The sequence below is a fragment of the Protopterus annectens genome, chromosome 1.part1 (genome assembly GCF_019279795.1).
Source record: "Protopterus annectens isolate FY-2018-M chromosome 1.part1, PAN1.0, whole genome shotgun sequence".
NCBI lineage: Eukaryota > Metazoa > Chordata > Ceratodontiformes > Protopteridae > Protopterus > Protopterus annectens.
In genome coordinates, this window is record NC_056726.1 from 1,454,631,520 (window position 1) to 1,454,657,693 (window position 26,174).

Sequence of the window (26,174 nt, forward strand, 5' to 3'; positions counted from 1 at the left end):
TTTCAATGATACCTGAGTGGGGTATCATGTCAAAAGCTTAAAAGCTTTGGCCAGGTCAAAATAGGTGGTATGCACTGTCTTACCTTTGTCCAAGGCTTTCATGACTTTCTGGAAGAAGTCCACTAGGTTTAATCAGCATGATCTACCCTTGACAAAGCCAAATTGGATTGGGTCTACAGTTTGAAGGTCGCCTATGTCCTTGTTCATAAGGTCCATGATGATTCGTTCCATGGTCTTGCAGATGAGACTGGTTAGACTTATGGGTCAATAGTTCCCAGGGTCTGTTGATGGCCCCACTTTGTGCAATGTGATTATTGCTGCTGTTCTCTACTCTGCTGGAACAATGCCAGCTCTCAGGCTATGGTCTGCTGGAACAATGCCAGTTCGCAGGCTATGGTTAAAGACAGCATTAAAGAGTAAGCATCCTAGAATGTTATCTGGTTCCATTGATGCTGTGCTTTTGGCCTTGAAGAGTGCAGATAAGACCTGATCTCTAGAGATACTAAGCAGAGGACTGGTGTCAGGTATGCTTTGAGGTATGGCCAGTGGGGCCAGGGGGATGAAGTTTGCACCAAATCTGTCAGCTAGTACGTTGGCAATTTCCTCCAGTGGAGCATGAGTGGCACCATCTATTACCAGTTCTGCACAAAGCTGGGCATTCCCTTTTAGATTTTGGATGTAATTAATGAATGCCTTATGATCATCCTTAGCTAGGGATGCTATTTTAGATTTATATTTAGCTTTATAGGATTTCACCAGATTTCTGATTTGCTTGTTCAAGCTGAAGAGGGAATTCTTCCCCTTCTGAGTCAGTTCTCTCTTATTCATAGGCATCAGTTTCTTCCTCCTGTTATATAATCTGTTTATGGCTTGTTTTTTCGGAAGGACCTAGTTTTGATCTAATCAGGTACAGCTGAGTTTATACAGCTGCTTAAATGTTGTACAGGGCACTTGAATACACCTCTGGATAGGAGTAACTGTTGTTTGTTAGTGTGGGGGATATAAAACTTTTTATACAACAGCTTAGTAGTCTGAATTTAGCTTTGGGAAAAGTACTTCAGTTTTTTTTGCTCCTGTGGGGGTTTCAGGTCCAATAGTTACTTCGAACGAGACAGTTTTATAGTCTCACCTTACCAGAGAAGGCATCATACAGGAGAAGTGCAGTGACTCCCCATGTTGGTAAGTACTATGTCTAAGATGTTTGAGACCCTTGTGGGGGTGCCGACTATTTGTTCTACAGCATTTGAATTAACAAAGTCCAGGAACCTCTGGGTGAGTGTGTTTGCACTTATATATATATATATATATATATATATATATATATATATATATATATATATAAATATATATCTCACCCAGTTGATGGAAGGATAGTTGAAATCACCATGACTAAGGTGTTGGGCTTTATGGAGTGTGATTCCAGTAAGTCCAGGTAGGTGGTGTGCTTTTCTTGGTTTATGGTAGGGGACCTATAGCTAGCAATGATGTGGTAGGGTATTTTGCCTAGAGTTAATTAGACACATAGTAGTTCAAGAGAGTCATACTATGTGACCAGGCTCGAGGTGTACTTGGCTTTAATGAAGATGGATACCTCTCCACCTCTCCACCTGTGATTTTTTCACACTCAATTTGAGGTTTGAACGTGTGGAAGGCATTGGAGCCATGCATGGCCAAGGTGATCTCTGCAGCCTTGCAACCATGCCTCAGTGACTTGACAGATGTCAGCATCTTGCAAGCTGAGGAGTGCTTCCAGGGGGTGCAGCTTCATGTTTAAACTTCTAGCATTAAGCAGCAGAGCCTTGAGTTTGCCTCGGGTGGATTTTGTTACATTTGAAATGTTATTGTTTTGACACTATCTAAAAAAGGCACAATGGGTGAAGCAAGCACCTTTGCCAGTATCTGAAAGCCTAGAGGATACAGGTGCAGACCATCTCTGAGAAGACAGTGTGGCCTGTCGACCGTGTCATCCCAGGTTGACAGATACTGGATCCCCCTGGACTGACACCAGAAGTTAAAGCAATTGTTGAAATTGATAGTTTTTTGCTTATACTGTGGCATCATCCTAGGAGATAGTAGAATGCTACCCTGTGTGAGAGATGTAAGTACACTATGAAATTGGAATCATTTCTCTCCTATAACAACTAACCAGATACCAAACAGCTTGTCAGTCCAAACTCTTCACCTCTCACACAAAGTAAAGCCACAACACATAGACAAACATATACAGCGGTACTCACTAGAAGTCTACCAAAAGTTCAGAGGCTAGGACAGTCTGAGAGTTTAGTCATGTCTCTCTTCATATAGTCCAGAGATGTATGTTTCAAGTCATTCACCCCAACATGAACTATGACTGAGTCATAACGGTACTTGTTGAGTGACTTGAGTGCATGCATTATCTGATGGATCCTGCCACCTGACAGGCAGATGACCGTGACCTGCCTGATGACGGGAACATCTGTGTGTCCCACTAAGGAGTAATCTATGACCAGGACATTTAGTTTAGAGGTGTTTTGTCTTAGGGCCTTATTTGCTGAGACATATTTGTATGTGTTATTATGTATAGTGGTTTATATTTCCCTAACAGTGTGTGCACTTTGTTTAAATTTGGGAGGTCTCTGAACTTCTGCATATGGCAATATACTATTGAATTTTTTTTATATATTTGTGTATAAATGTTATTTCATAGATTTTTTTTTCATTATTGGAGTTTATTAATAATTTTGTTATGTTTTTAACAGGGATTATGCCACTTTAAGTAGGTCTGTTCTTATGAAGGATTTTTGTCACATGATTTTTTTATCACATGATCTATTTAGGATTTAAATTGTGCTTTTTTTAGATTTGAATTATCTGATGAAGTTTTGTAAGTACAAAACGAAATAGCTTATCATTACTGAGTATTTATTGTGAAATAAAAGGAATGTTGTAGCAGGAACGTTGTTTCAGGGTCGCATTGTTTTATTGCTGTGAATCTAATTTGTTCTTAGATCTTAGAAGAGCCAAGTCAAATTTCCTCAGAACACTGTTTGGCTAAGTGATTTGCTTAGAGTCTTACAGTATGTAAATGATGCCAAGGGACTGAAACTCTAGACTGTATGAAGCAACTTGTTAACAGTTCATAACCTTAACCGTCTATGCTAACTGGCACAAATAATGATAGGATGACAGAAGCTATACTGTCTAGATAAAGAAGGATAATATATATTTTATTATTTTCCATAAAATGTAAGCAATCAGCGGTACTCACCAGGAGGAAAGATGCCTCTGGAGAGATGGTCTTGCCATCCCTCGAGTATATTAAGGTTTTTTCGGGATTTTAAAGCTGCCATTTCAGGTCCTTCATCTTTGGAGCCTGTGGGGGACTTTGACAGACAGGACTGCACATATATAAATGGGCAATCCCTCGCTTGCACCACATGACTTGACACAAGACTCACAAAGTTATACATGAAGACTACCTTCATAAATGGCATGACTCCTTGAGCACAGGCCATTTCTGATTTGTGCCAAGACAACTCTGATAAAGATGACCCTTTTTTATTTATTTAATTTTTATTTGTTAACTGAGTATGCAGACTAGCCCAGAGACCATTTTATCTAGCTCCCTATTGAAATGTTGGTACTGTTCTCCTTTAAACTTTTTTTTTGCTGGGGGGGAGTAAGATCTCAGGTTACCTTTTAGCCACATCCTGAGCCCAAGACTTTCACATATTATAACACTGAGAAGAAATACATATGTACGTCACAGAGACAATTTATAATCAGTAAAGGGTATAATAACTTTGTATAGGTATGGTAATACACTTTTGAACAATACAGAGTATGATATTTAAAGTAATTATAGCAAAGCAAAAAACTTTAAAATGTCTTCAAGCATGTACCTTATAATTAGTAGCATGTTAAAGACCTGAAGCAAATGAGGGAGACGGCACAGACAAAAATATAAAAGGATAATCAGGAATGTTCTGCAAAACTTAAAAAACTTACTCGATTATCCTTTTATTTTGTCTGTTCTGACTCCCCGAATGTAAAAAGTCTTTTTTATATTCAATAAAAAAAAAAAAAAAAAAGAAGAAGCAGCGGAGATCTTCCTTTCTCCATTGGTCCATCTGCACAGCACTGATGTACTGTGTAAGCGTGGGAGCACAAGTCCCATACACATGCATGGTACATCAAAAAAAGCCTCAGGATACCCGCAAAATGTGGAAGGGCAGCATGGACGGATTATACAAAGACAATATTTAAGAAAAGTATTTCTTTTCTTAAATAATGTCATTGTATAATAACAATAACTCATGGCTTTGTTTGGTCAGTTGGGCTTCTCCCTTGTGACCAAACCACTACAACTGTGGGTAAATCCAGCATTACCCACACCCATTTGTGGGTTATTGTTTAATTATACAATGACCCCCCCATTAGTATTCCAAAACATGCACGCTGATTGGTCAGCGTGCCCGTTGTAAATCAGACTTATACTAATGGAAAAAAGTCAGGTCACCTGGACTTTTTCCATTAGTATAAGTCTTGATTTTTTTTGTGTTTTTGGTATCAACGGAGAACGGAAGAGCTCAGTTACTGTAATCTCGCTATGTTAAATGAGTTTAACATAGCGAAATATCTTAAAAAAAAAATAGCAATGGAGATCTTCCTTTCTCCATTGCTTTTTTTAAAGATATCTCGCTATGTTAAACTCTTATAACATAGCGAGACACATTTAAAAAAGCAATAGAGATCTTCCTTTCACTGTTGTTTCCACACACAGCTCTGATGTACTGCCTAAGCATACACATACGCAGTACATCAGAACTGCCGCAGAATACTGGACAGCTGCAGAAGGGCAGCATGGAGGCATTATACAATGAAAAGTAAGTATTTTTTTCTTAAATAATGTCATTGTATAATAGCAATAACCCACTTCTGGGTGTGGGTAATGCTGTATTTACCCACGGTTGTCTTTGTTTGGCCACTCGGGCTTCGCCCTCGTGACCAAACCACACCAACCGTGGGTAAATCCAGCATTACCCACACCCAGGCATGGGTTATTGCTTAATTATACCATTTCTAGAAGATAAATAACCTGATGTAGCCAATCAGTGACTGAAAGAGTGAAAATGACCTTGGATGTCAACACTGTGTAACTTCTTCATTAGTTGTGAGCTCAGACTGCAGAAATCCTGGCTCCAACCTTTCCTTCTAAAGTTCCTCCAAAATGATTCAACTAAAAAACAGTTTTATTCTAAATACATTACATTAAGCCATAATTCTTTTACAGACTTTAATTTTGATTTCTTGCCTACCTTCTCTGAAATAAAAAGTTAGACTGCAGTACATTTTCCAGGGCATACAAAACTCGGGCTTATGTGACAAGGGATGCTTGATGCAGATATGGCTCAGGGGGAACAAAAAAACAAACAAAATGTTAACATTTCTTTACTTCTTCTCTTTCAGCTGTTCCCGTTAGGGATCGCCACAGCGGATCACCTGTTTCCATTTCTTCCTGTCCTCTGCATCTTGCTCTGTCACACCAACCACCTGCATGTCCTCTCTCGCCACATCCATAAACCTTATCTTAGGCCTTCCTCTTTTCCTGTTACCTGGCAACTTCATCCTTAGCATCCTTTTCCCAATATACCCAGCATCCCTCCTCAGCACATATCCAAACCAATGCAATCTTGCCTCTCTGACTTTGTCTCCAAACCGTCCAACCTGAGCTGACCCTCTAATATTCTGATTCCTAATCCTGTCCATCCTTGTCACACCCAATGCAAATCTTAACATCTTTAACTCTGCCACTTCCAGCTCTGACTCCTGCCTTTTTGTCAATGCCACTGTCTTCAACCCATATAACATAGCTGGTCTCACTACCCTCTTGTAGACCTTCCCTTTCACTCTTACTGGTACCTGTCTGTCACAAATCACTCCTGACACTCTTCTCCACCCACTCCATCCTGCCTGTACTCTCTTCTTCACCTCTCTTACACACTCACCATTACTCTAAACTGTCGATCCCAAGTATGTAAACTCATCCACCTTTGCCAACTCTACTCCCTGCATCCTCACCATTCCTCTATCCTCCCTCTCATTCACACACATATAGTCTTTCTTAGTCCTGCTGACCTTCATTCCTCTCCTCTCTAGAGCATATCTCCACCTCTCCAGGGTCTACTCAACCTGGTCCCTACTCTCCCTACAGATCACAATGTCATCTGCAAACATCATAGTCCATGGGGACTCCTGTCTGATCTCGTCTGTCAACCTGTCCATCACCATTGAAAATAAGAAGGCTGAGAGCTGATCCTTGATGTAATCCCACCTCCACCTTTAACGGATCTGTCTCTCCCACTACAGACTTTACCACTGTCACACTACCCTTGTACATATCCTGTACCACTCTTACATACTTCTCTGCCACTCCTGACTTTCTCATACAATACCACAGCTCCTCTCTAGGCACCCTATCATATGCTTTCTCCAAGTCCACAAAGACACAATGCAACTCCTTCTGACCTTCTCTATATTCCTCCATCAACACTCTCAGAGTAAACATCGCATCTGTAGTGCTCCTTCCTGGCATGAAACCATACTGCTGATCACTAATCATCACCTCCCTTCTTAACCTTGCTTCCACTACTCTTTCCCATAACTTCAAGCTGTGACTGATCAGTTTTATCCCTCTGTAGTTACTTCAGCTCTGCACATCACCCTTATTCTTAAAAATAGGTACCAAAACACTTTTTCTCCACTCCCCAGGCATCCTCTGACTTTCCAAGATTTCATTAAACAATCTGGTTAAAAACTCCACTGCCATCTCTCCTAAGCACCTCAATGCTTCCACTGGTATGTCATTTGGACCAACAGCCTTTCCATTCTTCATCCTCTTCATAGCTGTCCTTACTTCCTCCTTGCTAATCCATTGTACTTCATGATTCACTATCCCCACATCATGCAACCTTCTCTCCCTTTCATTCTCTTCATTCATCAGCCCCTCAAAGTACTCTTTCCATCTGCTCAACACACTCTCTTTGCTTGTGAGTATGTTTCCTTCATTATCCTTTACCACCTTTACCTGCTGCACATCTTTCCTAGCTCGGTCCCTCTGTCTAGCCAATTGGTACAGGTCCTTTTCTCCCTTTTTAGTGTCCAACCTTTCATACAACTCTCCATATGCCTTGTCCTTAGCCTTCACCACCTCTCTCTTTGCCATGCTCCTCATCTCCTTATACTCCTGTCTACTTTCTTCATCTCTCTGACAATCCCACTTCTTCTTCGCCAGCCTCCATTTCTTTAGTGTCATGACATTATAGCATTATCGAGGAGACAGAGTAAAGTATTAGCTGTAATGAGACACATACACTATAGTGCATGTTTAGTTCTCACATAATTTAGAGGGGCAAGGAGAAATAAACATTTTAATCTTCAGAAAATGGTGGACATAGTATAATAAGCATAAGAAAGGCAGGGGAGGAGTCATGAAGTTTTTATTCCCTCCTTGCAAGTACAATTGCTCCTTTGGGCTTTCCTCTCAGGCTCAAACATGCTAGTCATGAGTGAATACCTGCATAACTCCCACTCCGGGCATTTATTACCCCTAAAGTAACCTGGGGTGAGAGGGTAGGGTGCTGCTCTGCCACAGTGATAAAATGTCACTGCTGCTTTCAAGTGCCACATCTGGTCTAATAATAGGAAGAGCTCAGAGACACTACTAATAGAACAGCACTATGACCGGCAGGAAAGGATACTGTCACAGCTGTAGGTGAACAGGAGTCAGAGACACTACTAATAGAACAGCACTATGACCGGCAGTAAAGGATACTGTCACAGCTGTAGGTGAACAGGAGTCAGAGACACTACTAATAGAACAGCACTATGACCGTCAGTAAAGGATACTGTCACAGCTGTAGGTGAACAGGAGTCAGAGACACTACTAATAGAACAGCACTATGACCGGTAGTAAAATATACTGTCACAGCTGTAGGTCAACAAGAGTTTACTTGCTGAAAGAGATGCCTTTGAAACCATTGATGAATATGAAAATGTACTCTGAATGAAGTCACTGTGTGGAAAATCTGCCAGTGTGCCGCAATGTCCTTGCAGGTGACTTTTATTTAGTAATGGAGTACATGACACACAGCCCTCTGCATTTGGAGGTTTTGCTTTCCACAGAAACTTCAGATTTAAAAATTTCCAGCAAACTTTCAGTTTCTGCCTGCTGTATAATTTGAAAGACTGGACCAGGTCAAACCCACTCCCTCCATCTCTCCAACTTTCCATTTCATTTCAAACATTTCTCACAGCTAAATGTTAGGACACTATATTTGGGAAGCATATAGAGGCAGATAACCTTCCCTATCATCATCATCTTCATCATCATCATTGTTGTTGTCAGTGATCGCACAGTTGGAGGGTGATTTCTAATAACAAGTTGACAACCTTGACTCCCATTTGTTGCATCTATCATTGGGTATCGTTCCTTCTGTACTTAATATAATCCTCAACAAACTGGTCTGGCTTTTTTGGTTCCTTGCATATTGGAAATCATCAGAGGATGTAGCATACACAGGAGAGATACACCATACTTGAAGGTAGGAGAAAGAGAGCCATTAAGCAGTTATAGCTCTGTGTGTGATTGCTTCTCAGTTTACAACCCTTGCATGTGTGCATCTGTACAGTTTATCCAACATTTCATTGCTGACAGCCTGCTATGATTAAACCAACAAGATTTCTGTTGTGACTTCAGTAACCCAGGTGCAAATACTGAATTGACAAGTGCTTAGGTTCATAGGTTCAGTCTAGCCATGTATGCCAAACCTCTGGCAAGTTCTGATACCCTTGATAAGTGTAAGTAGGGGTCTGGGAGATGAAACATTTGCAAACAGGGGGCCTGGGAGATGAACCATTTACAAGTTGCCTGTATCCATTACAGACATAGGTACCAAACCAGGGATACATTTCCTGTTCGCCATCCAATTGTCCAAGTTGCACTTGAACTGGGTTAGAGGGAGGAACTCTGCTTCACATGGATGGAGACCCTGTTCTAGAGAAGGGGTACTTACTGGGATACATACCTGTCTCTCCAGCAGATCCTATTTATGTCTCCAGCAAGGTTTAAGTCTTTAGTACGGGTAATTCTGGTGATGTTTGTTTGGTGGATGTGTAGGAAATCCATCAGAGTGGGATCTGACACTGCCCTGTATGACAGACATAGATCTCCCCTCAAAAGCTGGTAGGAGACAGAATACAGGGATAGGGCCTTGAGGTGGTCTGCATAGGACATTTTACTTATGCCCTGTATTCTTTTAGCGAGGAAGGTCTGTGGACATTCCAATTGTTGGATATGCCTGGTTAGGTGCATACCAAAGGGGGCATTGTACTCACGGATAGGTTTGATGAATGCTGAATACAGTGGAACAATGACTTTCTTAGACTTGGATGCCATACCTTTATTTATAAGTTGCGCAACATAGAATGATTTCCTCACTACTGTAGACATGTGATGGTCAAAGGCTAGATTACTATCTATTTGTGTCCCTACATCCCTGATCATTGGGTCAACTCTAAGGGGTGTGTTGTCAATATGATAGTTACCAGGGGTGGATGAATCCCCAAAGGATGCTGTTATACATTTCTTAACATTTAGTTTTAGCCCATGGCTGAGATACCAGTTGTTTGTCTGTGTCAGCCCCTCTGGAGAACATTTGTGTCAGTGTGGGATGCAATGACAGTTTTTAATTTGCAATCATCTGCAAATTTACTCAGCCAGAGACCACTGACATTGGCCTTGACTTTAGAGAAGTAAATGCCAAAAAGAAGTGGCACAAGGACTGATCCCTGAGGGACACTTGTGACTGGCCTCTTTGTAAAGGTGGCCTACCCAATTCTAACTTCCTAGGTCCTCTCTGTGAGCCAGTTGGCTATCCACTGGGTGATATACAAGTTCGTACCTAACCTCTTGTGTTTGTCAACAATGCCCAAGTGGGGTGTTGTGTCAAATGCCTTGGTCAGGTCAAGGTAGGCAGTGTAAACCACTTTCCCTCAAACAAGTCCACCAGACTGAGTAGGCATGATCTGCCTTGATGAAACCAAACTGGTTTGGGTCCAGTGTCTGAAGGTTTACTATATCTCTATTGATCATTTCCATAATTCTTTCCATGGCTTTATGTATAAGAATAGTGAGACTTATGGGTCTGTAGTTTCCAGGGTCTGTAGATGGCCCACCTTTGCGCAAAGGGATGACTGTTGCTGTTCCCCCATTCATGAGGCATGAAGCCTGTTTGGAGGCTACAGTTAAATAGTAATTCCAGAGGCCCTGATAGGTCATGTTTCATACTATTTAGAAGGCATCCTGGGATATTGTCTGGGCCCATTGGTGCAGTGTTCTGGGTCTTAGACAGAGCAGTAAGGACCTGCTCCCTAGTGATACTAGGGGGAGTTATATTTGATGGTATTTCCTGAGGGAAGGTTGAGCGGGGGAGAGAGGGGTAAAGTTGGAACTGACTTTATCAGCCAGGAGGTTTGCTATATCTTCTGGCTCAGTACAAGTGACAATATTTACAATGAGCTCTGCACACAATTGTGTATTGTCTTTGAGGTTGTGGACATAGCTAAAGAATGCTTTTTGGTTGTCCTTGGCCTGGGAGGCCAAACTTACCTCAAATTTGGCTTTGGTAGACTTTATTTGTCCACTGAGTTTGTTTAGTTTGATGAGAGTGCTTTTATCATGCTGGGTGCTGCCACTCCTAATTTTTGCCATGATTTCTTCCTCCTGTTATACAGCCTATTGATTTTGTGATTCCACCAGGGGGGCTTGTTTTTTGAGTTAGTTCTGTACTTCTTCATGTCGGTACAGCTGCCTCTGTGCAGTTATTAACATGCTTATAAGGGTTTCTTTGAACAGGTTTTCATAGGCAGTAGTGTTGTCAGGGTTTATGGGGACGTAAAATTGTTCCAGGTTATGACTTAATAGCAGGAGGCTATCCTTAGAGTAGTTCCTGAATATTCTAGGTTTAGCTGGGTGTCCAGGTTTTATTTTTACTTCAAAGGAGACCATTTTGTGGTCTGACCTTACCAGGGAAGACATTACAGTAGGGGGTGTGTAGCACTCTGCCATATTAGTGAGGACTAGATCCAATATGGTTGCATCCCTACTTGGTGTATTAACTATCTGGTCCAGGGAGTTTGTATTTACGAAATCCAGAAATTTCTGTGCCTGTACGTTTGGTGTCATATACTGGGTTGGATGGTTAGTGTTTCTAATAAGTTTAAATACATGTTATGAGTTTTCTGGGTCATGGAGGGGGCCTATAGTTTGCAAGGAAGTGGTATTGGATTTTGCCTATGGTGATTTGAACATGGAGCAGCTCAAGTGCATTGTCCTGTTTGACCAGCCTTGAAGTTAATTTATTTTTGATGTAAATAGAGACACCTCCATCTTTAGTCCCTGCCTGTGAAGTAGCTGGCCTAAATGTGTGGAAGGCATTATAACCTTGCACTGTTGGTGTGCTCTCCATGGCTTTAAACCATGTCTCAGTGACCGCATAGATGTCAGCATTCTCTAGAGTGAAAAGGGCTTCTAGGGAGTGGAATTTTTTGTTTAGACTCCTAGCATTGAGCAATAATGCCTTATAGATTTTCTTGGTTTAGATTTGCTATGTCGGAAGTACTTTCAGTTTGGCATTGTCTAAAAAAGGCATTATGGGGGAAGACAGTGTTTTAGCTAATATTCAAAAGCCTACGGGGGAGGTGTAGACCATCCTTGGCAAAGCAGCATGGTCTGTTGACCATCTCCTTCCATGCTGACAAATATTGTACCCCCTTAGTGCTGTCCCTAAATTACTTGAAAGGGAAGCAGGGAGTAATGGGTGGTTTAAAATCTGTTGGAAATATTCTAACTCTACGAATTGTGCTTTAATTTTGGAATTTCTGTCTTCTCTAACCCTCACCTTGAATATGAATGCTTCATTTAAATGCTCATTCTCTGGTCATTCATGTTAAGTAAACATAATCCTACTCTCTTGGGTGTGCTGCAGCCTCTGTCCATGACTAACTATGTAGCAATGCTGTGTGGCATCTAATGCTGCCTTGTCCTAGTTCTGTTAACTCTTGATTTTAATAGAAAACCTTCAGAAAGAACTAAATTATTTAACTTTTGATATCCACAACTTCAGTAAAGATTAAAAAGGAAAACAATGGGAGGGTGGCCTAATGGTTAAGGTGTTTGCCTTACAAACACAAGGTACAGGGTTTGAGTCTCACAAGGGATAATTGGCTAGGCTTAAAATGGCTCGCAAGGGCAGTTAGCTTAGTATGAATCTATGAAATCTATGAAAATAATGTCTAGTAGAGTTAATATTGGTCGGGACTGCCATGCCTTAACACTCAGAGGGACAGCTTCACGTATAACACCATACATACCTGTAACAGTAATAACCCCCACTGTTAACCTGTTACCTAGCAACCACTCATAAAATGTGCACTATGAAACAGACTGTATAAATATAGTTAGTAAATGTAGCACACGAGGTTCCAATATACTTTCAATTAACTTCAGTAATTGTGATGAAGTGGGCATGCATTGTTAATTTTTTATTAGTTATTAAGTCTTGCATAAAATTTGCTTCTGTCTTCATTACTGTAAAAGCCCAAAACTAATGAAAGTAGTCTTCCATTAGAAAAAGAAAAAAGAAAAGAAACTAAAAGATTGCTTCCTTCTTGGCTAGAAGGACTATAATTCAGTGATTAAGGCAGTGTGTTGCAAATTCAGAAACTTAAATTTTGTTCTTATTATCTCATTTATTAATTTATTAATGGGGTGTAGAACTTTACTCACTTATGATTCAATTATACCAAATGACAATGTTGCAATTGCATTCAAGCAATACAAAACAGTCCAAGGGCTGAAAAAAATAATAAATTAGTTAAGGCAACTCAGCAGATTGACAAACTAGTTAGGATTTACTCAAAATAAATGTATAATTATACAATGACCCCCCATTAATATTCCAAAACGTGTACGCTGATTGGCCAGCGTACCCATTGTAAATCCGACTTATACTAATGGAAAAAGGTCTGGTCGCCCGGACTTTTTCCATTAGTATGAGTTTTTACTTCTTTTTGTGTTAGGCAGCAACGGAGAATGGAAGAGCTCCATTACTGTAATCTCGCTATGTTAAACGAATTTAACATAGCGTGATATTTAAAAAAAACCCAATGGTGATCTTCCTTTCTCCGTTGCTTTTTTTAAAGCTGTCTCGCTATGTTAAACTCGTTTAACATAACAAGACAGCTTTAAAAAAGGGAACGGAGATCTTTCTTTCTCCGTTGCTTTTTTTAAAGATACCTCGCTATGTTAAACTTGTTTAACATAGCGAGACAACTTTAAAAAAGCAACAGAGATCTTCCTTTCTTTGTTGCTTCCTCTACATACAGCTCTGATGTACTGCGTAAGCATATGCATGCGCAGTACATCAGAACTGGCCCAGGATACCGGATAGCTGTGGAACGGCAGCATGGAGGCATTATAGAATGCCATTATTTAAGAAAAGTAAGTATTTTTTTTCTTAAATAATGTCATTGTATAATAGCAATAACCCACTTCTGGGTGTGGGGAATGCTGGATTTACCCACGGTTGTCTTTGTTTGGTCACTCGGGCTTCGCCCTCATGACCAAACCACACCAACCGTGGGTAAATCCAGCATTACCCACACCCAGACGTGGGTTATTGCTTAAATATATCCTCTAGGAGATGGCACATTAAAATACTGTATGACCATGAACAAGTAGTGTAACCTTCTTTGTTTGTCCTGTAGAACAATGCCAGAGATAATTTCCAATACACTCTGCTGATGAATGTTAAACAGATCCCAAATTAGTCAGTGGTGGGGGGTGTGCAAATTACTATATAATTGTAACATATATGTAGTGCACGGAGCACCATGATTATTCTCCAATATCGAGAAAAACACAAGTTAGTGAAGCGCTACTCTATACTGCGGTGGTGGTGCTGCGGTAGTGTTGTCGCCTCACAGTAAGACGTTGTCCCGTTTGATTCTCAGCTAGAGCGTCTTCTGTGTGGAGACATGCGTGAATGGGTGTACCTTCGTTGAAGGTTGTGCGTCAGAGCCGGCAACTCGTCATGTAAAAATCTACTACCAATCATTATCGGACCGGAGTTCCACTGTGGCGACCCCTAACCGGGAAAAGCCGAACGACACAACAAGTTAAGCGCTACTCTAGCATGAGACACAATATTAACAACACTGGGAAAGGTACTTAATAATTGTTAATTACCTTTTTAAGCACTGTTAATATTGGATCTCATATTAGGAAACTAGTACTTAAGAGTGCCAACTAATAAAAAGACAGAGACAGTAGTAGAAACAGCTTTGTTTCTGCCTGCCTATGAAGTGTCCCTGAGTTCAGTTCATAATTTTACCCTATCCCCCATAAACATGTTTGAATTTCTGGCCAATCAGTGAGGATAACAGAGTGTCAAAATGCCAGAAACAGAGTTTAACCATTCCTATTATTCAGAAACAGACACAGTTGCAAAAGCTCTCATCATCTGCATATGCCTTTCCAAGCATGCAGTGCAACAGCAAAACCGAGTTCTGGCTGTTAGGCCCTTGGCAGTATGCAAAATGTACCTAATTCAAAGGGACCATTAATAGGATTATCAAATACTTCAGAGACATTAACCCAGTCTTTGTTAATATCTAGAAAACATACAGCATGTCATAATCAGATGAAGGAGCTGCATTTAGCACTTTTTAAATTAATTGTTCTATGAGTGGAGGTGCTACTGTAGTATAAATTGTTTTGAGATCTGCTATAAATAGAATAATTGTTCAGGGGTAGCCAGTGACTGAAGAGACTTCATGTTATTTTTTATGTGCAGCTTTTTGTACAGAATTTGAAGTGCAAGGATCTTTCAGTCTTCTTCCATCTTTTGTTGCCTCTGTGCTTTTGCAGAAATGGTAGTGCTTGTTCTGCTAAACTGTGTACATGGAAAATGTAGTACTTCCTGGTGAAACAAGTCAGTGCATGGTTTGCAGCAGGAAACTGGCAGGAATGCCGAAATAAAGAGTTCACAGAAATAAATCTTGGTGGATTCTGGGTGATGTAATGAAATTTGTTATGGAGGCATACCTCTCAACTGTACAAATTTTCACAGAAAGTCCAGATTTTTGCCTTATATTTTTGGTCTGTTTTTTGTAAAATCGTGGTTTTCTGGCAAATTAGTGGAAAATCCTTAAAAACTAAAGTTAGAAAATAACGACAGACATTTGAGTTTCAGACTTCATTACCCCTAGCTACCATATAGGTGGCAATCCACTGAGCACAGAAAAAGTCATCAGGGATCTGGGGACCCAGGTTGACAGTAGCCTTTCGTTTGACACTCATGTTGCTAAAGTAGTTAGGAAAACCTTCTATATCACCCACCTGATCATGAAGGGATTCACATCTAGATCAAGGGAGGTCATCGTCCCTCTGTACTCATCACTCATTAGATCTATGATTGAGTACAATGCTCCGTTCGGTATGTATCTGACCAGACACCTGCTGCAGCTTGAAAGGCCCCAAAAGTTCCTCACCAAAAGGATAAAGGGTCTCAAAAATATGTCTTATGCTGCCCGACTGAAAGAACTCCAGCTCTATTCAGTCTCATACCGCTTGCTCAGAGGTGACCTGTGCCTGACATATAAGGCCATGTCAAACCCAGATTTGATGAATATGCTTCACCTCAAAAAATCTAGATCCCTCAGAACCACAAGGGCGGGAGACTTAAACCTTGACACGGTTATAAATAGAACGTGCTGGAGGGACAGATTCATCACCCAGAGACTCCCTATGCTGTGGAACAAAATCCCGGTACATGTGAGGCAGAGCACCTCTCTGGCCTTGTTCAAGCGGAATCTTGACCAATGGATGGGAGATTGCAGATATACCCCAGGGATTACTTCAGTGTCACTGTTTGACAGAGGCACAGCAAAATGATAGGCATAGTTTTTATTCAAACTAAAGGGGTGGCGAAAGCCACATAACTATGGGCTAGGCTTATAAATGCCCTTGGGCAGATAGCCTAGTATGAACCTATGAACCTATGAACCTATGAACCTATAACCTTCACAAATTCATGCTAATGCAAAACCTGTTATTCTATCAACTTTCTAAGTTTGTAAGAGCAATTTTTAAAAAGTGTCCCTATTTTTGGCCCTTTGTCCCACTTTTATCTATGACTTTGTCCAGATTTCTTGCTCTAAGAGGTTGAGAGATATGTGTGGAGGCCTGATGAACTAGAAGGATAGCATGCCTGTGATGCCCCTTTGCAGAAAGTTCTAAGTTACCTGAACAAAGCAAAGTTGCATGGTAATGTAATTAAAAAACAGAGACTGAGGTTCAAGCACGACCATGGTACAAAAACACTGGGTTCATCTGGAGTCTCAGGTGCGAGCGAGTAGGGTTGGTGAGTAGTAGATAGTTGGCTTGTATGTTGGTGGCCCTAATCAAGCAGGAGAAATTTAAGTCATAGCATGAGAAGGGCAGAATAAGCACTGTCACCTCAGTGGGCATCCAGGGTCCACCTAAACTGGGAGTGAAATGGTATGTACTCACCACAAGGAACTAGGCCACAGTCCACCACCCCATTGGTATCTATACTACTGAACACTGTCCAGCAGACAGTAACCATGATTTCAAGGCTAAGTTTTGAAATATAGTTGTGTAGAACAGAAAGAAACAGCAGTGGAAGAAAGGTACCAAAGGGATGCTGCAGAAATTGCAAAAAATCTTGTCAAAAAAAAAGGTTCCAATGGAATGCTGCAGAAATTGCAAAAAAAAAAATCCCATCAAAAGAAAGGAAGCAATGGAATGCTATAGAAATTGTAAAAAACTCGCTTCAAGAATGATGAATAGCATTAATGAAGTTTTAGGTTTGAATGCCTCCATTATGTCTTTACATAGGTCACGTATGGTTAATAGGTATGGAGAATAGGATGAATGGTAATACCTGAACAGAAATTCTTCATCCAGGGTGGGAACACTCCCAAGAAAGCAGTCTCTGTAGATCAGCAGGTAATCTGCCTGCCTTTGGTACAGAAGAATGTGAGCTTGAATCCCACACTAGGTAGTTGGATTAATTTTCCCGTACTGACAATGCAGCCTGGCATAAGGGGGGAGGGGCCACACTCCTGAGTGTGCTGTCTTCAAATGAAATGCTAAACCAAGGTCCCCATCTACCCAAGTTGGTGGTAGCAAAAGTTGATGTAAAACATCCTACAGCACTTATCAAAAAGAGTAGAGGAAATTCCCTGATGCCCTGGCTTAAATTTCCCTTCGTAGTATAAATACAACCACAGGTCTCCCCTAAAAAGAGGCACATGGCCTAGTGAGACGATCCTAGTCAGCAAAGTCTCTGTAAATAAATTTAATAAATAAAAAAGATGATGATGGTGCCAGATGGGATTCCCAGTACAGCGCTTAATGATTGCATCATTGTACAGCTATGTTGGTGTAATATATTGGGAAGATGTAATTCATGTGCGTAGACTGTATTTAAGGACATTAGCACTGTGAGTTGTATTTCTCCAGTATTGAGCTCTGTAAACAAGCAAATTAACAGCATAACCATGAGAACAAAATGTAGGCACAATCTGTAGTTTTACACTCCATGTTATTCTTTACCAAGAAAGAATGACTGTAGAAATTAATAAATGACCAAAGATGATTTTTCCTGGGTTTAGCAACACCACCATACAGATCCCATTCCTATTATAACTCAGGTTTGGTTGGCATAGTGACAGCAAAGCTTCATGCCCACAGGAGTTTCTTTTAGATCTAGAAGGACAGTATTACACTGCATTAGAGCCAGACGACGTATCAGTGACCTGAATGGAACAATTTTGTACAGCTTCATACTCATGACAGGATTTAGTTTGACTTTCTTGTTCCTTCCCACAGATAATTCCCATTTTGGGAGCAGTCTGGAACTTCATCCCTCACTATTTTGTTCCCCATATGACAGGCTATCTTAACTTATAAGACAAATGCAGGGTTTAAGAAAGTGTCTGCTGATTTATATATTGGCAACAGCCTTTCTCCTAACATGTTCAAATACCAATATGTGTATAAGACCATTATAAAATAGTTTATTTTCAATGAAGAAAAATCATTCAGAGGTTTAGACATATGAAATAAATTGTAAAATAATAATACAGTGGTACTTTGGTAATTATTGTTAATTCGGCAAAACATGTTTAATAGCACTCCACGAGTAAAAACACCACACAAACAGAACACAGTAACGCTGCTACTATTTTCAACACATTTTTGTCGGTATACACTTCTTACTGTGTTCTGTTTGTGGGGTGTTTTTACTCATGGAGTGCTATTAAACATATTTTACTGAACTACTGTGCCTGTTTTTGTGGTTACCAGTGATTGATTGGGCACATAGACCACCTTCTTGTTTATTAATTATTGTTAATTCATTGCAGAAGGCATGATGAGTGATGAAAATGATCAGTACCAAATTAATTTTTCCCATAAGGAATAATGTAAATTGAATTTATCTGTTCGAGACCCCCAGAAGATAAATTATTTTATAACGCATTATATGCATTAATGGAGTTGTATTTTACTAATAAACAGTATACGTTCACTTTAGCTGTTGTATTTTACTAATAAACAATATAAATTCACTAATAAACAGTATAAGTTCACTTTAGCTGTTGTAGTTTGCTAATAAACAATATAAGTTCACTAATAAACAGTATATGTTCATTTTAGCTGTTATATATTACTAATAAACAATATAAGTTCACTAATAAACAGTATAAGTTCACTTTAGCTGTTGTATTTTACTAATAAATAGTATATATTTACTTTAGCTGCTGTATTTTACTAATAAACCATATACGTTCAGTAATAAAGAGTATACGTTCACTTTAGCTGTTGTATATTACTAATACACAGTATAGGTTCACTTTAGCTGTTGTATTTTACTAGTAAATAGTATATATTTACTTTAGCTGCTGTATTTTACTAATAAACAATATACGTTCACTAATAAACAGTATAAGTTCACTTTAGCTGTTGTATATTACTAATACACAGTATAAGTTCACTTTAGCTGTTGTATATTACTAATACACAGTATAAGTTCACTTTGGCTGTTGTATATTACTAATACACAGTATAGGTTCACTTTAGCTGTTGTATATTACTAATACACAGTATAAGTTCACTTTAGCTGTTGTATATTACTAATACACAGTATAGGTTCACTTTAGCTGTTGTATATTACTAATACATAGTATAAGTTCACTTTAGCTGTTGTATATTACTAATACACAGTATAGGTTCACTTTAGCTGTTGTATATTACTAATACACAGTATAAGTTCACTTTAGCTGTTGTATATTACTAATACACAGTATAAGTTCACTTTAGCTGTTGTATATTACTAATACACAGTATAAGTTCACTTTAGCTGTTGTATATTACTAATACACAGTATAAGTTCACTTTAGCTGTTGTATATTACTAATACACAGTATAAGTTCACTTTAGCTGTTGTATATTACTAATACACAGTATAAGTTCACTTTAGCTGTTGTATATTACTAATACACAGTATAAGTTCACTTTAGCTGTTGTATATTACTAATACACAGTATAAGTTCACTTTAGCTGTTGTATATTACTAATACACAGTATAAGTTCACTTTAGCTGTTGTATATTACTAATACACAGTATAAGTTCACTTTAGCTGTTGTATATTACTAATACACAGTATAAGTTCACTTTAGCTGTTGTATATTACTAATACACAGTATAAGTTCACTTTAGCTGTTGTATATTACTAATACACAGTATAAGTTCACTTTAGCTGTTGTATATTACTAATACACAGTATACGTTCACTAATAAGCAGTATAAGTTCACTTTAGCTGTTGTATATTACTAATACACAGTATAGGTTCACTTTAGCTGTTGTATATTACTAATACACAGTATAAGTTCACTTTAGCTGTTGTATATTACTAATACACAGTATAAGTTCACTTTAGCTGTTGTATATTACTAATACACAGTATAAGTTCACTTTAGCTGTTGTATATTACTAATACACAGTATAAGTTCACTTTAGCTGTTGTATATTACTAATACACAGTATAAGTTCACTTTAGCTGTTGTATATTACTAATACACAGTATCGTTCACTTTAGCTGTTGTATATTACTAATACACAGTATAAGTTCACTTTAGCTGTTGTATATTACTAATACACAGTATAAGTTCACTTTAGCTGTTGTATATTACTAATACACAGTATAAGTTCACTTTAGCTGTTGTATATTACTAATACACAGTATAAGTTCACTTTAGCTGTTGTATATTACTAATACACAGTATAAGTTCACTTTAGCTGTTGTATATTACTAATACACAGTATAAGTTAACTTTAGTTGTTGTATATTACTAATACACAGTATAAGTTCACTTTAGCTGTTGTATATTACTAATACACAGTATAAGTTCACTTTAGCTGTTGTATATTACTAATACACAGTATAAGTTCACTTTAGCTGTTGTATATTACTAATACACAGTATAAGTTCACTTTAGCTGTTGTATATTACTAATACACAGTATAAGTTCACTTTAGCTGTTGTATATTACTAATACACAGTATAAGTTCACTTTAGCTGTTGTATATTACTAATACACAGTATACGTTCACTAATAAGCAGTATAAGTTCACTTTAGCTGTTGTATATTACTAATACACAGTATAAGTTCACTTTAGCTGTTGTATATTACTAATACACAGTATAAGTTCACTTTAGCTGTTGTATATTACTAATACACAGTATAAGTTCACTTTAGCTGTTGTATATTACTAATACACAGTATAAGTTCACTTTAGCTGTTGTATATTACTAATACACAGTATAAGTTCACTTTAGCTGTTGTATATTACTAATACACAGTATAAGTTCACTTTAGCTGTTGTATATTACTAATACACAGTATAGGTTCATAGGCAAGTACAAGACTAGCTGCTTTGAGGGCCATTTTAAGCCTAGCAAATTTCAACAAAGGTGAGAATCAAACCCTGTACTTTGTGTCTGTGAGGTAAACACATTAAAAATTATGCCAACCCCCACTAATAAACAATATGACTTTAATTTAGCTGTTGTATTTTACTATTGAACTGTATAAGTTCACTAATAAACAGTATAACTTCACTTTAGCTGTTGTATTTTACTAATACACCATATAAGTTAACTAATAAACAGTATAAGTTCACTTTAGCTGTTGTATTTTACTAATAAACCATGTAAGTTCAATAATAAACAGTATAAGTTCACTTTAGCTGTTGTATTTTACTAATAAACCATATACGTTCAGTAATAAACAGTATACGTTCACTTTAGCTGTTGTATTTTACTAATAAACCATATACGTTCAGTAATAAACAGTATACGTTCACTTTAGCTGTTGTATTTTACTAATAAACCATATCGTTCAGTAATAAACAGTATCGTTCACTTTAGCTGTTGTATTTTACTAATAAACCATATACGTTCAGTAATAAACAGTATACGTTCACTTTAGCTGTTGTATTTTACTAATAAACCATATAAGTTCAGTAATAAACAGTATACGTTCACTTTAGCTGTTGTATTTTACTAATAAACCATATACGTTCAGTAATAAACAGTATAAGTTCACTTTAGCTGTTGTATTTTACTAATAAACCATATAAGTTCAGTAATAAACAGTATAAGTTCACTTTAGCTGTTGTATTTTACTAATAAACCATATACGTTCAGTAATAAACAGTATAAGTTCACTTTAGCTGTTGTATTTTACTAATAAACCATATACGTTCAGTAATAAACAGTATAAGTTCACTTTAGCTGTTGTATTTTACTAATAAACCATATACGTTCAGTAATAAACAGTATAAGTTCACTTTAGCTGTTGTATTTTACTAATAAACCATATACGTTCAGTAATAAACAGCATATGTTCAGTAATAAACAATACATGGCCTAAAGGGATGGTGGTTAGGAAGATAGTGAGGAGACGAGATGTTATTGCTTGGAAGGAGAGTCCCCTTCCATAAAAACTTCAGACAACTGCCCTTCATGGGTTATTTCTCTTTCTCTTTTCTGTCTCTTATCAGCACTGAGCCCTGTTTGAGAATCACCAGGTTTGATTTTCACTAGAAACCTATAAAATAATGTTTGTATTTGCCTGCATTTCAAGATGCCTCTAAAGTGGAAAATTGTTTGGTCATTGAACAAATTAACATTGCAGCTTGTTAGAGCTTTGTCAGGGTGATATTTTTCAACAAAATGTTGTACTTCCACCCATTTTGCGCACATTTCCTTGATTAATGAACTGGGACTTCCTCCCTTACCTCCTCCTCACCTGAAGACAGTTCCTCAGCCACTATCTGTTGTTGCTCCCTCTGAAGCTCATGCTTCTCAACTAACTCCTCCACATCATCAGCATTGACCTCCAGGCCCATGGACTGCCCCTGAGTCACAATATCCTCCATCAGTCTCAAAGCCTTCAAAGTCCATCTGAGTTACAGCTTCTGGCCACAATTTCTTCCAGACAGAGTTCATGGTCCTGTGAGAGACTTCCCCCAAGGCCTGTTCCATAAGATTTAGGCACTGGAGGATATGAAAATATTTTTTCCAGATTCTTTCAAGGTTAACTCTGTATATGAGGTCGCTTCAAAGCACCCCTGGAAAAGTGCCTTTGTGTACAGTTTTTTAAAATTAGAGATGACCTGCTGGTCCAGATCCTGCTGGATCAGACGAGTTGTGTTGGGGGCAAAAACCTCACAGTGATGAAGTTAAACTCCTCCAACAAGATGTCCTCCAAGCCTTGAGGATGAGCAGGACCATTATCCAAAACAAGCAGAACCTTTGGAGGCAATTCTTTCTCCAGTAAATATTTTTCACAGATGGGCCAAACAATTCTTTCATCCACTCTGTGAAGAAATGCCTGGTCACCCAAGCTTTATGATTAGCCCTCCACATCACATGTAACTTGCTTTTTATCACATTATTTTTCTTAAAAACTCATGGGTTTTCACAATGTAGACTAGCAAAAACTTAAGTTTAAAATCCTCACTTGCATTCCCACACAGTAATAGAGTTAGCCTGTCCTTCATTGACTTCTGCCCTGGTAATGTCTTCTCCTCTCGAGTGATATAGGTCCTGTTGGGAATTTTTTTTCCAAAACAAGCCTGTCTCATCACAAACTGAACACTTGTTGAGAAATAAAAACCCTCAGCCTCTACATACTTCTTAACCTCCTGAACAAATTCATCAGCAGGTTTATTGCTGGCATTGGCTGCCTCTCCATGTCACACCACACCATGTATGGCCTCTCCATGTTGCACCACACTATATATGGCCTCTCAATGTTGCACCACACTATGTATGGCCTCACCATGTCCCACCACACTATGTATGGCCTCTCCATGTTGCACCACACTATATATGGCCTCTCCATGTCCCACCACACTATTTATGGCCTCTGCATGTCGCACCACACTATGTATGGTCTCTCCATGTCACACCACACAATGTATGGCCTCTCCATGTTGCACCACACTATGTATGCCACTTCTCTTTTTAAAGTTTTCAAACCACATGTGACTGGCTTTAAACACTTCACTAGTATCAGTACTCATTCCAGGCTTGTTTTTCAACAGATCAGCATGCAGCACTTTTGCTTTTTTACAAATGATGGTCTCTGAAACACTATCCCCAGTTAACTGTTTTTCATTTACCTAAATCAACAACAATTGTGCCGCTTCCTCTAGTTTCTGTGATCTTTGTTTTGTCACAACTTTCACTACTTTGGCAACATCAGCTGCTTTGATGGCCTCTTTATTTTTGAAAAAGGTGGAGATGGTTGTTCTTGGCATTTAGTACTCTATAGCAAGATCAGACACACGGATACCACTCTCATATTAATCTATTATCTCTTATTTCTGCTCTATCATGGTTCTAATGAATTTTCTTTTCCATTGGCTGTTATCACTAACCTTCTTAGTACCCATGATACTACAGTACTGTACTTCTTTAGACAAAGAATAACACAACAATTTAAAAAAAAAAACACAAGAAACTGACAGCAGACCTGTTCTAGCAAGCGCTATGAGTGACAAACAGATAACGAGTACCAAGATGATTTTTTTCAAAATGTGACAAATACCAAATTTGATGTGTTTTGAAGCCGATGAGTACTAATGTACCACTATAATAATAATAATAATAATAATAATAATAATAATAAGTTAAAACTGCATTTGATCATCTGGTAGCAGCTGATTATTTCCCAGTATACATTTGAGTATTTACCACCTTGTATAATGTCAAAGGGATGACCTGATGCACTTTGTCTCATGTGATATGAGTATAAAACACAGGAGGACACTTACACGTGCATGCGCATTCACACGCGCGCGCACACACACACACACACACACACACACACACACACACACACACACACACACACACACACACACACACACGTAACTTCCCAAGTACTGGTCGATTTCCACTTCATTGTCAAACCACTTTAGTGACAAAGTGACAATGCGGATGGTCAACAGCTGTGCGAGAAAGGACAATTCCCAAGTGATGGAGAATGTCTTTTCTCCAGAGGCTGTGCAGTCTCAAAGTTGGTGTATACAATTTGCAGTGAGTGTGGGTGCAAGGGAGCTTTTTTAAGTTTGTATTATTATTATTTATTGTTATTATTTAACATTTGTTAACTGGGAAAGTCCAACTGGTCATGTTGAAATATAATATCACAGAGGGAGATAATTAATTTTGTAGTAGAACTGGTATGAGTGGTTTAAGGGCTTTAGAAATTGAGGATGAATTAACCTGGGCTAGAACAGGAACATAGCCAATTATTTGCAGGTTCAGGGGTTTAGCTTTGGAGCATTTGCAGTATCATGTCGATGAAAGTGTGTCAATGTTCGCAAGGCTGATGAAGCAGCCATTCAACAATTATTACTAGATCCATGTGTAAGAATTGAGATTAATGTGCTGTACCGTAATTAGCTGGAAACACTGTATGCAATGAGACTGAGAAACAAAAGTCTTAATTACCCAAACTCATGCTGAACAGGTGCCAGTCTCTCCTTCATGGACCAAGTCTTGTGCACATTCCAGAATGAATTCTCCAAACACTGTAGTTCATTTAATAAGGTTTTATTAGATGTTCACAATATCTGAATATTGTCTTTATTAACAGTACTGATAATTCAAGTTGCTGCACATCATATTCTGATTGTCCTGAACAACATAAACTGACATAGTCTTTAGATGACCTGTTTTCTGTACTCAGGCTCGGGTGTTTGACATCTTCTCTGAAGTAACAGGTCAAATGGACTTGGTAACCTTAACTGAGCTGCTATCCTGAACACAGCATATTATATTGCTTTAGTCTAGCAAATTTCCTTATTTACTATTTTAACCCTGGTCTCAGGCTTTGTATGTGCTTATTTTAACATTCCATTAAAGAACATTCTGTAGCTGATCTTTCCCTTGAGAAAAGAACATTTTGTCTGTGCACTTTATGCTTATCTTTCCTTTTAAATAAACTGTCTTCCATGCTTGGCCAGAAAAGTTATTTTTCTTTCTGCTCAACTGTCTTTTATGCATAAATGAAACACAATTTATTTTACCCTTTAGCCTGTCTAATGTCTAATAACTACTTTAAAATGAAAATCCCTAATCTAACAGTTGCCTCTGAGGTCCCCGACAAAAGTCTACTGGGACCTACTTCTGTAGTTACCTTACATTTATATTGCTAACTACTGTATTCAGCTTTATACTACCTGACTTATAATCTGAAAATAAAAATAAAAAAAATTGGTAAACCTGCAATTTTAATTTTGACCACTAGGTATCACTTGAGCATTTATTATCTATTTGGATTGAAGTCTTTTAACTTTATAGTTTGAATAAACTTGCAATTTTAAATTTGACCACTAGGTGTCACTTGAACATTTATGGCCTGTTTGGATTGAAATTTCTTAACTTTATGATTTGATAATGCAGGGTTAGTCTGCAGACATATTATACACTCCTCCTGAATTTCTTTACATCGTTTTTTTAGCTGAGG